The following is a 12,989-nucleotide window of genomic DNA, read 5'->3' as shown; positions in this document are numbered from 1 at the left end:
AATGTATATTTATTTATGTATAGTGTGGAAGTTCTCATGAGTTCTAATAAAACAACCTGGCTCCTCACTGAGAGGTGATTTTTCTACTGACTAAATTTCTTTGTCCCTCTGAATCTATGACTATTTTTATTAAATTTTTAAATTTTATTTTATATACCAACCACAGTTTTCCCTCCCTTCTCTCCTCCCATTCCCTCACCCCACTTCCCTTCTGTTCCCTCACCCCCATCCACTCCTCCTCCATCTCCATTCAGAAAGGGTAAGGCCTCCCGTGGGAGTCATCAAAGAACAGCACAATAAGGTAAGGCAGGACTAAGCTCCTCTTTCCTGCATCAACGCTGAGACAGATATCCCATCATAGGGAATAGGTTCCAAAAAGCCAGCTCGTGTGCCAGGAACAGGTCCTGGTCCCACTACCAGGGTCCCACAAACAGACCCAGCTACACAACTGTCATCCTTACATATAGTCTTAAACATATAGACACAATCTTCTCAGTCTTTTCGTTACGCAAATGCATGATTGCAGCGCTCAACACTGGTGTTAGATAAGCAGTTTGGGGGCTCTGCCCTGGTGAGAGCTGTTTCTCTCACTCTCAGCATTCTTTAGCTGCCTGTAGTTTTTTTTTTTAGGGGTGGAACCCTGTGAGATTCCCCCTTCCATGTTAGCATATCTGTTATCATCATTGCAGAGGGTCTAGGTTGGTCCTGTGCAGAACCTATGGTTTTTAATGTAGACATGGGAGAATGTTGTATGTTTCATCTTGGACCATTTGCACATTCCCATGTTGCTGATCCTCTATTGTGACATTTCTGCCCCCAAGACAATGCTATTTACTGGGCTCTAGAAAGCTTCTCCAGCATCACAGGCCAGATTCTGCACTTCTTTTCCTTCCTTCCCTCCTCCTCCTTCTTCTCCTTCTCCTTCTCTTTCTCCTTTTTATTTTGGTTTTGGTTTTTCGAGACAGGATTTCTCTGTAGCTTTGGAGCCTGTCCTGGAACTAGCTCTTGTAGTCCAGGCTGGCTTCGAACTCACAGGGATCTGCCCGCCTCTGCCTTCCAAGTGCTGGGATTAAAGGTGTGCGCCACCACCACCAGATTCTGCATTTCTGTAATGACTGCAGAAGATGGCTGCTTTCTTGCATTGACTTGTTGTGAGGTTGAATTCTCAGAGTCTAGCCTCAGAATCTTTCTGTGTTCACAAGGAGGATACAATGACACACTGGGGGTCCAAAGATCAGTGAGGAGATGGCAAGAGCTCCATATTTGAAGCAGAAGAAAAACAAAAGAAGAAAAATGACCTTGCATTTGTGTAGCGGCTTTCTTACCCTCTGTATCCCAGTGAATCCTGTTTTCTTACGTGGGTGGTGGGAAGCAGAATTGTGTCTGTGTTACCCACACAACTGCTGAAAGCCCCCAAAGCCTGCACAACTAAGCTTTTGTCATTAGTCTGTTCTGGGGAGCAGTGTGGCTTGCTCAAACCTCACAGACGCAGCAGACTCATTGCTGAACGGGAGAAGTTAAGTCTGTGAAAGGAGACATGCTCTGCAAATAATAAATACACATCGCGTTAACACAGAGGACCTGTCCACGCTTGACAGAAGCTTCTTGTTTACCACGATGTGAGAGGTGTTCGCGGAAGGAAGGCGAGGTAAGTATTTTCATGACTATATAATTTAGTAAAGTTCTAAGTCCAGTGTAATTTTTCACAGGAGGCCCAACTTAGCTCCATCCTCTAAATCAAATGAGAGCTGTAGGACAGACCTGGGGCAGAACAGTGGGAGCTGAGATGGACACCTGTCTTAATTAGCTCAGGATGTGTAACAAAATGCCTCAGAGTGGGTGCTGAAGAGACATTTTTTTTTTTAACAGTTCTGGGAAATTTGAGCAAAAGTTTCAGTAAATTTGGTATCTGGTGGGGGCATTTTATTGATCTGCACACAAATGTCTTTTTGCTCTTTTTAGGTGACCAATGGTTGAGAGTGAGGGCAGACACCCCTGTGTCTGTTCTTATATGTACACTAATCTCATGATAAGGGCCCCATCCTCATGATCTAATCACCTTTAAAAAGGTCATCTCCAAATAGTATCCTTCTGGAAATTAGGGTTTTACCATTGACAATTTGAAGAAAGACATTCAGTCCCGGGCATTTGCTCTAACTTCTCATGTTACAGTAACGGCACTGAGATGCAATATTGAGTAATCACTGCGCTGGGCTGTAGAGTTAACTAAGATACAGTGTCTTCCTCGAAGCTCTTATGTCAGCTCCTGAGCTGAGGGAACCAGTCATGTCATAGTCGGCCACAGTGAACTTACACATGATCTATGACCAGTAGTTCAGGAAGCAAGAGTTTTGAATTATTTGTGTTTTGACTTATAGAAATGAGAATAAATTTATGATTGAAATCCTTCAGTCACGCCAATGTGCTCTGTTCAGGTTCCGTTATTTCTCTGAGGGAAGAGAAGGTGATAGGATTCTTGACCAGGAAGATGAATGTGTGCCAGATCCCTCCCAACAGAAAAAGCTGAAATGCTACCGTGTTGGTGAATATGGCAGACCTGATTGAACAGAGGGACGCCCAGGAGATTATTAGACACATTTCTGTGTATTTCCTCGAGGACGTTTCCTGAGAGGACTGATCTATGGGAGAGCAACTTGATGTGGAAAGACTAAGGTGGGCAACCTCAGGGCTGGTGGAATAGAAGTGGCTAAAGAGAAAGTCGGCATGAGACGGATCCATCCTCGGTTACTGCCATCACTGCCTGGAGACACCAGACTCCAGCTTCTTCAGCCTTGCAGTGTGGCCTCACACAGCAACTCCCAGGGAGCCTTCTAAACCTTCCCATTCCCAATGCGATGCCACTGACCCGTCTTCTTCCAAGATCCTACCAGACTACTCAGCCGCTATCATGTAAGCCAATGACTAGGCCCTTTTCATAACCTTGTGAAATTATGCTGGTTCTAATTTCCTTTCACTTTAACCAACAGCAACTTCAGGAAAGAAACCTGTGCTATTTGGATTGCTTTCCTGAGTCACGGTCCATCACTGAGGGAAATCTGGGCAGGAACTCAGACAGGAACGGTGGAGGAGTGAGGCTTGCTGGTTCACTCCCTGGATCAGGCTCAGCCCGCTTTATGGTGTAGTTTTGGATCACCTGCCCAGGGATCGGTTCTACCTACTGTGACTGAACACCCTACATCAATTAAAAATCAAGACCACCTCTGTAGACATGTCCACAGACCATCATAAAGACAATCACTCAATTGACACTCCCCACTCCTTCTGGTGACCCTACGCTAACCAGGACAATGGTTCTCTCCTTCTCCCTCTCCTCCTTTTCTTCTTTATTGAAAAAAAGGTGATCGTTTCTCTTGGATGCAATGTTGAGTAGATGAGAAGCCTACATCTCTAGCCATCACACAAGACACCTGAACTGGGGCTGGAGAGAGTGCTCAGTGGCTCTGAGAATGTACCTTTCTTGCAGAGGACCTGAATTCAGTTATTAGCATTCATGTTAGGGAGCTTAAAACCACCTGTAACTCCAGCTCCAGGAGATCTGATGCCTTTGACGTCAGTGGATACCTGCATTCATGCTCACATAACCACATGCAAGCATACACATAGTTAAAATAAATATATTTTTTTGAGAAAGGAGAGCTATAAGCTATTTCTTATTTGTTTCTCTTTTTCGATCTGGTGCTCAGCTCTCACTGAATATTTTTGCTATAGACTTGAGTTACATTTTTATTTATTTAGTAGACATGGGGAGAGCTTACCTGTATCAGGCACCAAAAGAGATGTTCCCCAGCAAAGGGTTACTTTACTGATACCCCCAACATTGGCTTTCAAAACTGAGCAAAGATAATTAGCACATCGCGAAGCTACATTAGAACGGCGGTATAAGTGTGGTGCGCCATTTTCATGATTGGCTTTCTTTGTCAGGTTGTGTGGCAGGACACGTTGAAGTGCCTAGTGAAGTGGGTATTCAACCCATATCGAGAGTGATGACGGTGATGGCTGTGATCATAGCGACCGGGACGAGGGAGCCAGGGCACCTTGCAATTTGCCGTAAACAATGGCAATTACCCAGCAGCGTCTGTTGATGTTGACTTCCCGGTGAGTACTTGAAAATGATAATTAACTGGAGAGATTGCTGCGAAGTCTCTCTGCAATGGGCAACCTCTAATCCAGCCGAACAGTGGCAATCAGTGTGGTGTCTGGAATAAACCATTAATTGCATGAATTATGGTGCTTCGTGGCAATTATAAATCTCCAAAGGGGGACATCTTGGGAGAAGAATACCTGTGGAGGCGTTCGGAGTGAGATCAGCGCGGTAATGGGCACTGAATGGGGTCGGTGCAGACTATGGTGTTTGTTTCTGTTGCCGTGAGGCGGTATCCGCTGCCTCATTATGGCCTAGGATCCCAGCAGTCTTGCTATGTTTTTGTTTTTGGTTATTCAGATATGCTGAGCCCATCTCTAGTACAAAGGAAAGAGAGCTGTTCTTAGGATATTGCCCGAGAACCTGGATCTGTCCTCTGAGCTGAGCCTGGGGCAGTACGTTCCATTTCTCAGTCAGCTATTGAAGGGATAGGTGTCTGCTGTCTCTCATGTCACTAGCAATGGAATTCTCGGTGAGTCCAATAGCCTCATGTTTCACACACGAATCTACAACATCTGCAGTGGGTCCTCATGCTGGCACTATTCCAAGTCCATTTACTTTTATTTCTTCACTGTTTCATAAAGGGATGACATTAGATCAAATGTCAACCAAAACAAAGTCATTTAGTGCGAATCTGTCCTCCCTTTCTTAGCCAAGAGCCCCTCCTCAGATTGGGGACTTCAGGTCACTTATTTCAAATTAGTACTTGAGTAAGGACAGGAAGCAGCCTTGTCTGAGTCTCTGTCTTCTGCCAGGGCAAGCAAAAGCAAGGGGTAGAGAAGAGAGGAGCAGAGTGGCTGACTTGTGGAGCAGGGGAAGAGTGGTTGCCATCTGGACAGTGAACTCTTTGGGCTCAGGGGGTGATGAGTCTCCTATCATGGGAGGGAAAAATAATCAAACACAAATGATAATGTTTTCTCCAGGGGGGAAAACCCATCTATTGTTATGCCATGCTTTTAAGAGTCCAGGCGTTCAGACCACAACGACAGTCACCTGGAGAAGACAGCTAATCTTTACAACCATTATTTTTGGGGGGCGGGTGGAGAGGAGTTGCTTTTTTTTTTTCTTCCAGAGGTGATAATGATAGATTAAGAACTTTACAGATAAGCCTGGCATCGTGGCCTTTGCCTTTAAATCCAGCACGTGGGAGGCAGAGGCTGGAGAATCTTTGAATTTGAGGCCAAGCCTGATCTATTTAGAGAGTTCCAGGACATCAGAGTCACACAGAGTAATCCTATCTCAAAAAAACTAAAACAACACAAAGCAAACCAAAAATAACTTTGTGAGTACTGTGAATAATTGCCACAACCAAATTCCCAAAGAAAGCCTGTGGTGGAGGCTGCGTTCCTATTTCCATTTCACACGCGAGTGAACGGAAACCTGGGACGTCATGTAAACGCTCCGGCTTTCGCAGGTCTCCAGCTGTCTTCCCGGGAGCTCATCTTTAATTACACGGAGACCTTGTTGATGTCAGGTTGGGCAATGAGACTCAAAGAGGTTCAACGAATCACCCAGCATTACGTAACAGGTCCCAGACTTAAGCAAACGGGCTAAATTGAATACAGTGGTATTCTGCTCTTTTTCTTTCCCACACACTCAAAGGACGTCATTGATAAGAGGGGTTCTAACGATGGTGCTTTAGAATCTGTTCATGAGTACGGAACACAATGGTCTGTCTGTACCATTGAGGTGTTGGTCCCAGGACTTCTTGAGGATACTTCAACAGGAAGATGTATAAGAAGCCCCTTAGTTGGTGAAAGAATTATATATAGCTTAAACATCTTTCTGTACATTTAGATCGTATCTACTTTGCTTAGAATAACAAACACATTATAGACATTATAGGTGACTTCTCTTTGTTCTGTCACCTGGCTGATTCTGGTCATGGGGTACCCAGTAGGACTGTAGCATCCTGTGATCACATGCTTACCGCTATGACACTTTTATCTTAAGGTGAATTTCTTGTGTGGCATTGACATTACACATCTTCTGTGTCTTCTGACACCAGATGTGACAGAGGCAAGCAGGAAGGGACTGTGGTATAAAGCAGTATTGATTTTTACAAAGATGCTGTCCCTGTAAGGGGGGACTGTACAATACTGAGGGCGCCGCGTTGGTCTGTGTAACTGGAGTGGTTGAGCACTCAGCAGTGACACTGATTGGAGTAGACTTGATGGAAGGGGACGGAAGTGCTGGCCATTCAGAGCTGTCATCCTTGACACTGGAGGCACATGGCTCGGGAGTTGTTGTGCCACCTGGAGTCTGGTTGATGGGCAGAGATTGGCTGGCATCCTTAAGATTCATCATCCGGTCCATCTGGCTGGGCGTCTTCTCTGCAGCAGGTAATTTTCTGTGAGCTTCATTTGAAGAACAGCACCTGTTTTATCCCCATGGCTTCACCCGAAGATCTTTACAATCCAAGACTTTAGACTCGTTGCCTTTAGGCCTATGAGAAACCAGCCAAACCATTAGTTGACACCCAAGTGTCTGTCTAATTCATACCTCAGGCCACCTCTGCAGTCACCCTGCTTTGAAATCTGCCCATGGGAGGTGCCCCCATCACTGCTTTCTGAGGCATCCTGTAGAGCAGCTGTGGTATGGAAGTGGTATTATTTTGTGTGGATGTCCTTGTGAACCAGGTCTGGTTGAAGTCTTTCTTCTTGCAATGTTTCTTCACAGGGACCCCCCCCACACACACACAAAGGCATAGGCAAGGCTCAGGTTGTTCTCCCACTGGGCACCTCACATGGCGGTTGTGTCTCTAGATATTAGAAGATCAGAAACATCTCCTTTGTGAATTTGCTTTTTTAAATGTTTCTCCTCAGAGCTCTCTCCTTCATAAACCTAACCCAATTTTGCCCATATTTATGTATTTTGGACCTTAGTATGAGCCATTTGAGATGCGTTTGGCCTACCAGAGGGGAATTAGAACAATAAGGATAAACTGAAATGCAACCGAATGGTCCAGACTTTGTATCGAATGTTTACCCAGCAACAGACCTTTCCTAGTCTGCACACCATCCCTAGAGACAGCATAGTGTACCGGGCATATGGATAAACCCCGGAGCCAGATTGCTGGACTCAAACCCCAGCTCTACCACCTAGTACTGAAGCAAGACTCTGGCCTCTCTGTGTTGCGGTTTTACCTATAGAATGAGGAAAACATCTTCTATGCTATTTTATAATGAATATGCTATAGAACCTCGTATGGATTAAAAACGTGCTGTAATTCACTGCTTGGAAGCCATGCTGATCTATCGTAAGTGGCTTGTATGTGTTTGCTAGTATTTTTGTTTTAGCTATCATCATGCTAAGAATCAATGCATCTTTCCACTAAGAGCAAAATAATTTACATATATTCCCGCTTACTTTCTACTGTGGCAATAAACATCGTGACCGAAAGCAGCTTGAGGAAGAAAAGGCTCATTTCATCCTACAGCTCCCATTTTACAACAGTCCGTCACGGAGAGACGTTGGGGCAGGAACGTAAGAAAGCTGGAGGCAGGAACTGAAGCAGAGGCAATGGAGGACTGGTACTTACTGGCTGCTCAGCCTGCTTTTTTATATAACCCAGTCCCTATGCCCAGGAGTGGCACTGCCTACAGTGAGCTGGGCCCTCACACATCCATCATTAATCTAGAAAATGCTGCCACACACTTGTCTACGGGCCAGTCTGGTGGAGGCAGTGCCTCAATTAGGTTCTGTCTTCCAAGGTGCCTTTAGCTTGTGTCAAGGTGAAAGAAGAAAAAAGCAACTGACCATCATAATATGCTATTTATTTTCTGATTTTTTATTTTATTTATGTGTACGGTGTTTTGTATGTATGTTTGTCTGTATGTATGTTTGTATGTATGCATGTCCAGTACATGTGCAGGCCACAAGAGAGTGTCAGATCCCCTGGAACTGGAGTTGCAGATGGCAATGAATTGTCACGTGTGTGCTTTAAATTGAGACCACGGGTTCTCTGGAAGAGCAGCCAGTGCTTTTAATGGTGAAGACATCTCTCTAGCCCACAGAATGTGTTTTAAAAGGCTTCCATTTAATAAAGGTTTGCATTTCAGAAGGTGTGTGTGTAGAGTAAAGTCTTGTTTGTGTTACTTTAAACGTTTGATATTTAAACCAGGTTAAGAGAGCATAAAGACTAATAGAGATTGCACACAGAAATGATGGTAATCATTGCTGCCTTCATCCATGCCCCATTTGCAGCGAGACTCTGCAGCTCTTCTCAGCAGGAAATGGAGTCTAAATAAGTAGTTTATTAATTGCCACATGGTCCAGTTGACAATTATTAAGGTCCAGGCCTGTGAATGGTGCATCCTAGAGCAGGCAACTTAAAGAAACCTGGCAAGCTAAATGTAAGCTGCAGTCGTGGGATAGCAAACCTGAGCAATGTGGGAAGCAGCCAGTTGGGTCCAGGCAGAGCTAGTGATGATAGGCAGTAAGTGTGGAATGAAAACTACCGTTCACCAGGTGATACTATCCATCACCGAAGATACCTGCTCATTTCATTGTGACAACAGCGCTGCTATGGGTAACAAAAGCAGCCTTGCTATCCATCAGTCACAGGCACGGGGACATCTCTGTCAAAGTCCTCAGACTTTGACCAAGGTCATCAGACAAAGACCAAGATGAACATAGTCACCCCCTTTGTAGACTTTCACTGGGGTTTCTCAGGAGGGATGGCACCGTCAGTGGACAGAAGGTCATAGCACTTAGCTTTGACTTTGTAATGTGGATGTACCCCAAGGCAGAGCATAAATAGGGGAGTCTGGGGGCCCACTACATGGGTGCTGAGCTGGATTTGGACATCAGACTTGATTTTCTCACCCCCCTCTAGAATGTAAGTACCAGTGACCTGAGGAACCTACAGACTGCATTAGATACACCTGCCTACCATGTGCCCAGCATTGTACCAGCTTCTGCCACAGCGCCCCAGGTGTCCTTCAGCAGCCCTTGATCATCCTGCAGAGACCTGGTTGACAAAGACACTGGGATCAGGTTTCATCTTACCTGTTTCTGGGGCTGTGGGCGATGCTAAGAAATGGGTCAGATCTGTTTTCCTACGCACATCCAACGAGAGGAAGACAGGCGTCCCAAGAGAACAAGGAAGACCATCTTCCAGACTCATGGCAACGTTCTCCTTGTGTCTCAGCTGGAATGTGTAAGGTATTTGGGTCTGAGCCATCTCCCAGTAGGAGGATGGGGTTGCTCTGATTGGCTGGAACTAATCAGGTCCTGCCCAGGGGCTGCAGCCAGAGCTGATGTTTTCTAAACAGTTCACCTGCGCGGCTGTTGGTTTCTTGTTGCTGTTTCAGCACTAGAGGGTGACTTAGGCTCAGGTTTCCCCCACATGGGCAAGTGTTGCATTGTTGCTCCCATATTGCTCAGAATGAACTGTTAGAGTGTCCCTAGAGTGCTCTAGCCCACAAGCTCTCACCTCAGGCCAAGGGGGCCTAGCCCTCTCTTACACTCCCTGCACTGTGGTTAGGTACTGTGGGATTCCCTCTGATTCCTCACCAGGGAGAGGGCAGCCTTGATCTTTATGCTTGGCTTGGCAGTTCTCTTCCCCCAAGAAAACGTTTTCTTGGTGTTATGCTTCCTTGGTCAGGAGTAGTCAGGGGATGGAATACGATAGCACTGAATGACACCTTGAGCCCACATCCTACCGAGAATAGCGCAGCGTATAGTGAAGACCAAGGACCACATGGCTATGCGCTGCTTGCAGCTGAGGTAGACGGATGGCCCCAAAGGGCAAACCTCCTTTCTTTAATGTGTTGTTTTGTTCATTAGACTAAAGGAAGCTAGGCACTGTGGCCACAGCCACCTTCTTTCACTCTTAGGGAGCTAGTTTGGAGTGTGAAGAGCTGCGGATGCTGTCGGGAGTTGACTGCCGGAGGATGCTGCTCACCCGACTTCCTCTGATCACGGCAAGATCAGCTGTTCATATACCAAGGCGAGCCGGAGCAGCGACACAGTGCAGGGAGAGAGAACACAGTGCCAACAAGGAGACAGGGATCAGAGCAGTGTAGCTGCAAGCTAGCGAAGGTCTAAGGTCGCCAGCAAACAGAAGCCAGACAGGAGACCACCAAGAGTCTTCCTGACAGCCGGCAGAAGGGAGCTGCCTGTCAACACCTCCATTCCGATGTTTAGCCCACAACAGTGGAAGCACATTTCCTTCGGCCACCTCGGCTGAGGTGATGTGGCTTTACAGCTGAGGGGACCGCACAGCTGTGTCAGGCTTTGTGTTCTGCTTCACTGCGATCAAGAAGGATTCTGTCTCGTTACTTAATTTGCTCTTCAGCTGTGTCCATCCAGCTGTCCCGGCCATTTGTATTTTCAGATTTAAGACCCGTGACAGTTTGGTTTCAGACTAGTCTGCCTTTAGTTCACAGATAGGACAAATATGTGTTTTTTCCTATCTGACTCTTTTTTTTTTGAGCTATATTAGTTAAAGTAGATAGTGCTAGGCCTATTTGGGGTTTACATGTTAAATGTACCAGATAAGATTTTATTCAGCTATGAGTAACAGGAATCACGACAAAGTTTCACTTATATAAACATATAAACATTTCATTTTTAAATAATAATTTAAAAGTCCATAAAAGTGAATCTAGGACTGTCATTTAGGAACCCACCTCCATTCATCTTCATAGTTTATCATTCACAGGATAGGGAAGGATAGCTTCTGTAGGACGGCATAGACATTATCTTGTTGGAGACAAGATAACTTATTGAGTTGGGGACACATTCTTGGCTGTGAGAAAGAGCACAGAATTTAAAAGGGAAGAATGAATGCCTATTTTATCATAGTATCTGAGTACGACAAAATTACAATGATTTCAAGGTGAGCCATTTCCCAAGCTCTGGACACATAATCTTAGTATTTGTTTCTGTAGTTGTTTGTAAATCCAAATACAAACTCCACTGGGGAGGGGATCATGTTTTTAGTTAGCACATGAAGTAATGGATTTCCACATGGCCCCTCCGTCCACTCGTAGTTTCTGTTGGCCCTCCCACTACTTCACCTCTCCCCGACCCCCAACCCACCCGCATCAAACCTTTCCTCCTCCAAGATTCTTCTCTTCTGTTTTCACCTTGCATGTGTTTTACCATCACCCACTCCCCTCCAGGGTCCACCCCTCCCTGCACACCTCCCATGGTCCTTTCTTGTACTTTTTGAGTACCTCCCCACTGATGGGCAAAGTTACTGTTCCAGGTTACCCTCCAGTCAGCGGTGAATGAGGGGTCCTCCTTTTTCACATCCTCGTCAGCATCTGTTATCTTCATAATGGAAACAATGCTACCAAAAGTCACGTCTTGACCCAAATTCCAATGCCAGACGTAGGATACCTCCTGTGTTGTCTAGGGAGCTCTCAGAGTCTTCCGCAAACAGCATAGGCTATTGCTGTTGCTCTTAGGCGCTCCCGGAAGTAGACAGTAAGAACCTGTGTGCAGGCATTGCACACGCTGGATATAGGACAGAGGGAAACCAAGCCACAACAGCTGGAAGCTTTCTCTTTTCTGTCTTGCAATTATAGTTAATCATGTTATGCAGGTTGCTGGGGAAGAAGTCACCAATGATCATACCATGCTCTGAACCTAACCTGTTACGATATTGGATTGCTGGTGCAATAGTGGCATGAATGTTGGGGGGGGGGCGGTAACTGCTCACTTCCTAATTGGATTTGAGGCCTGTTGCATGGGAGGAAATGCATGCCTGACACTGTAGAAGCCTATGGTTAAGAAGGTCGCAGTTTTCAATTTTGTAGCTTTTCAACATTATCTTTTAAAAAATTTTGATGATCTATTACTTTTACTGCATTATAATATTTCCTTATTTACCCATTAAATAGTTATTCATTCTATTCATTGAGACCATGTACTGTTTCATTAAAAATAAACAAGTTTTACCCCTTAAAGTATCATAAAGCTAAAGAGGGCAAGAGTAGTGACTTGGAGAAGAGCCTCTCTGGCCATTGTTTTTAAAGAACACCTATTTTTATTTACATGTATGTGTGTTAGTGAGTGTGCATGTGGGTGTCCATGGAGACCCAATGAAGTCATCAGATCCCCTGGAGTTGTAGGGGGTTGTGAATTGCCCAGTGTGAGTGTTGAGAACCAAACTCCAGTCCTTTACAAGAGTAGTTAGTTCACACTCCTAATTGCTGAGCCATTTTTCCATCCCCAGGATATTCATGCATAGTTTGTCCAAATCCATTAAAGCAAGCACTTGCTAACATGTTCATAGCTGGGGTTGGGCAATGCTGGTGGTGATGAGGTGAGAGTTCCTGTGTCCCCTCACGGGGCTGTCCAGTTTTCTCGATAGACTGTCTGCTCCCGAGTGCACATTTCTATCTTTATAGTGACTTTATAGAAACAGGCCTGCGTCTGCTCTTCCTGTCTTGTGGCTTATTGACATCCTGGAGCTCAACATAGGTGAGACCTTTGACCCACAGGCATCTTACTGCCCTTTATTCCTATGTCTTTCTGATATTTTCTCAAAGTTTTGGATGTTTTATGAGTTTCCTTCTGGGAGACGCTGTTTTGTCAATCTGACCCTATGATGTCATCTAGTACAAGGCCAGCCCCTCAGCTGCCTCTACTTGATTGGTCATCATACTCCCAGCAAAATGGCAGTCTGACGTCTTTAGAATTCTGCTGTCTTGTAGGTATTGGCCCAGTAATGTCAATCTTTTTAGCTTTATGATGTTTTTTTTAAATGAATTTTATAGGATGTCCAGTTATTTCAGTTTTCCTCATCAGGAGGATTGGCCAAGTTACCAGTCCTCCACCATGGAGAGGAAGTGTTAGGCTATGTGTCCCACAT

Source organism: Microtus ochrogaster, linkage group LG1, assembly GCF_000317375.1.
Source record: "Microtus ochrogaster isolate Prairie Vole_2 linkage group LG1, MicOch1.0, whole genome shotgun sequence".
In the NCBI taxonomy this organism is placed as follows: domain Eukaryota; kingdom Metazoa; phylum Chordata; class Mammalia; order Rodentia; family Cricetidae; genus Microtus; species Microtus ochrogaster.
Note: the sequence above shows the minus strand (reverse complement) of the source record.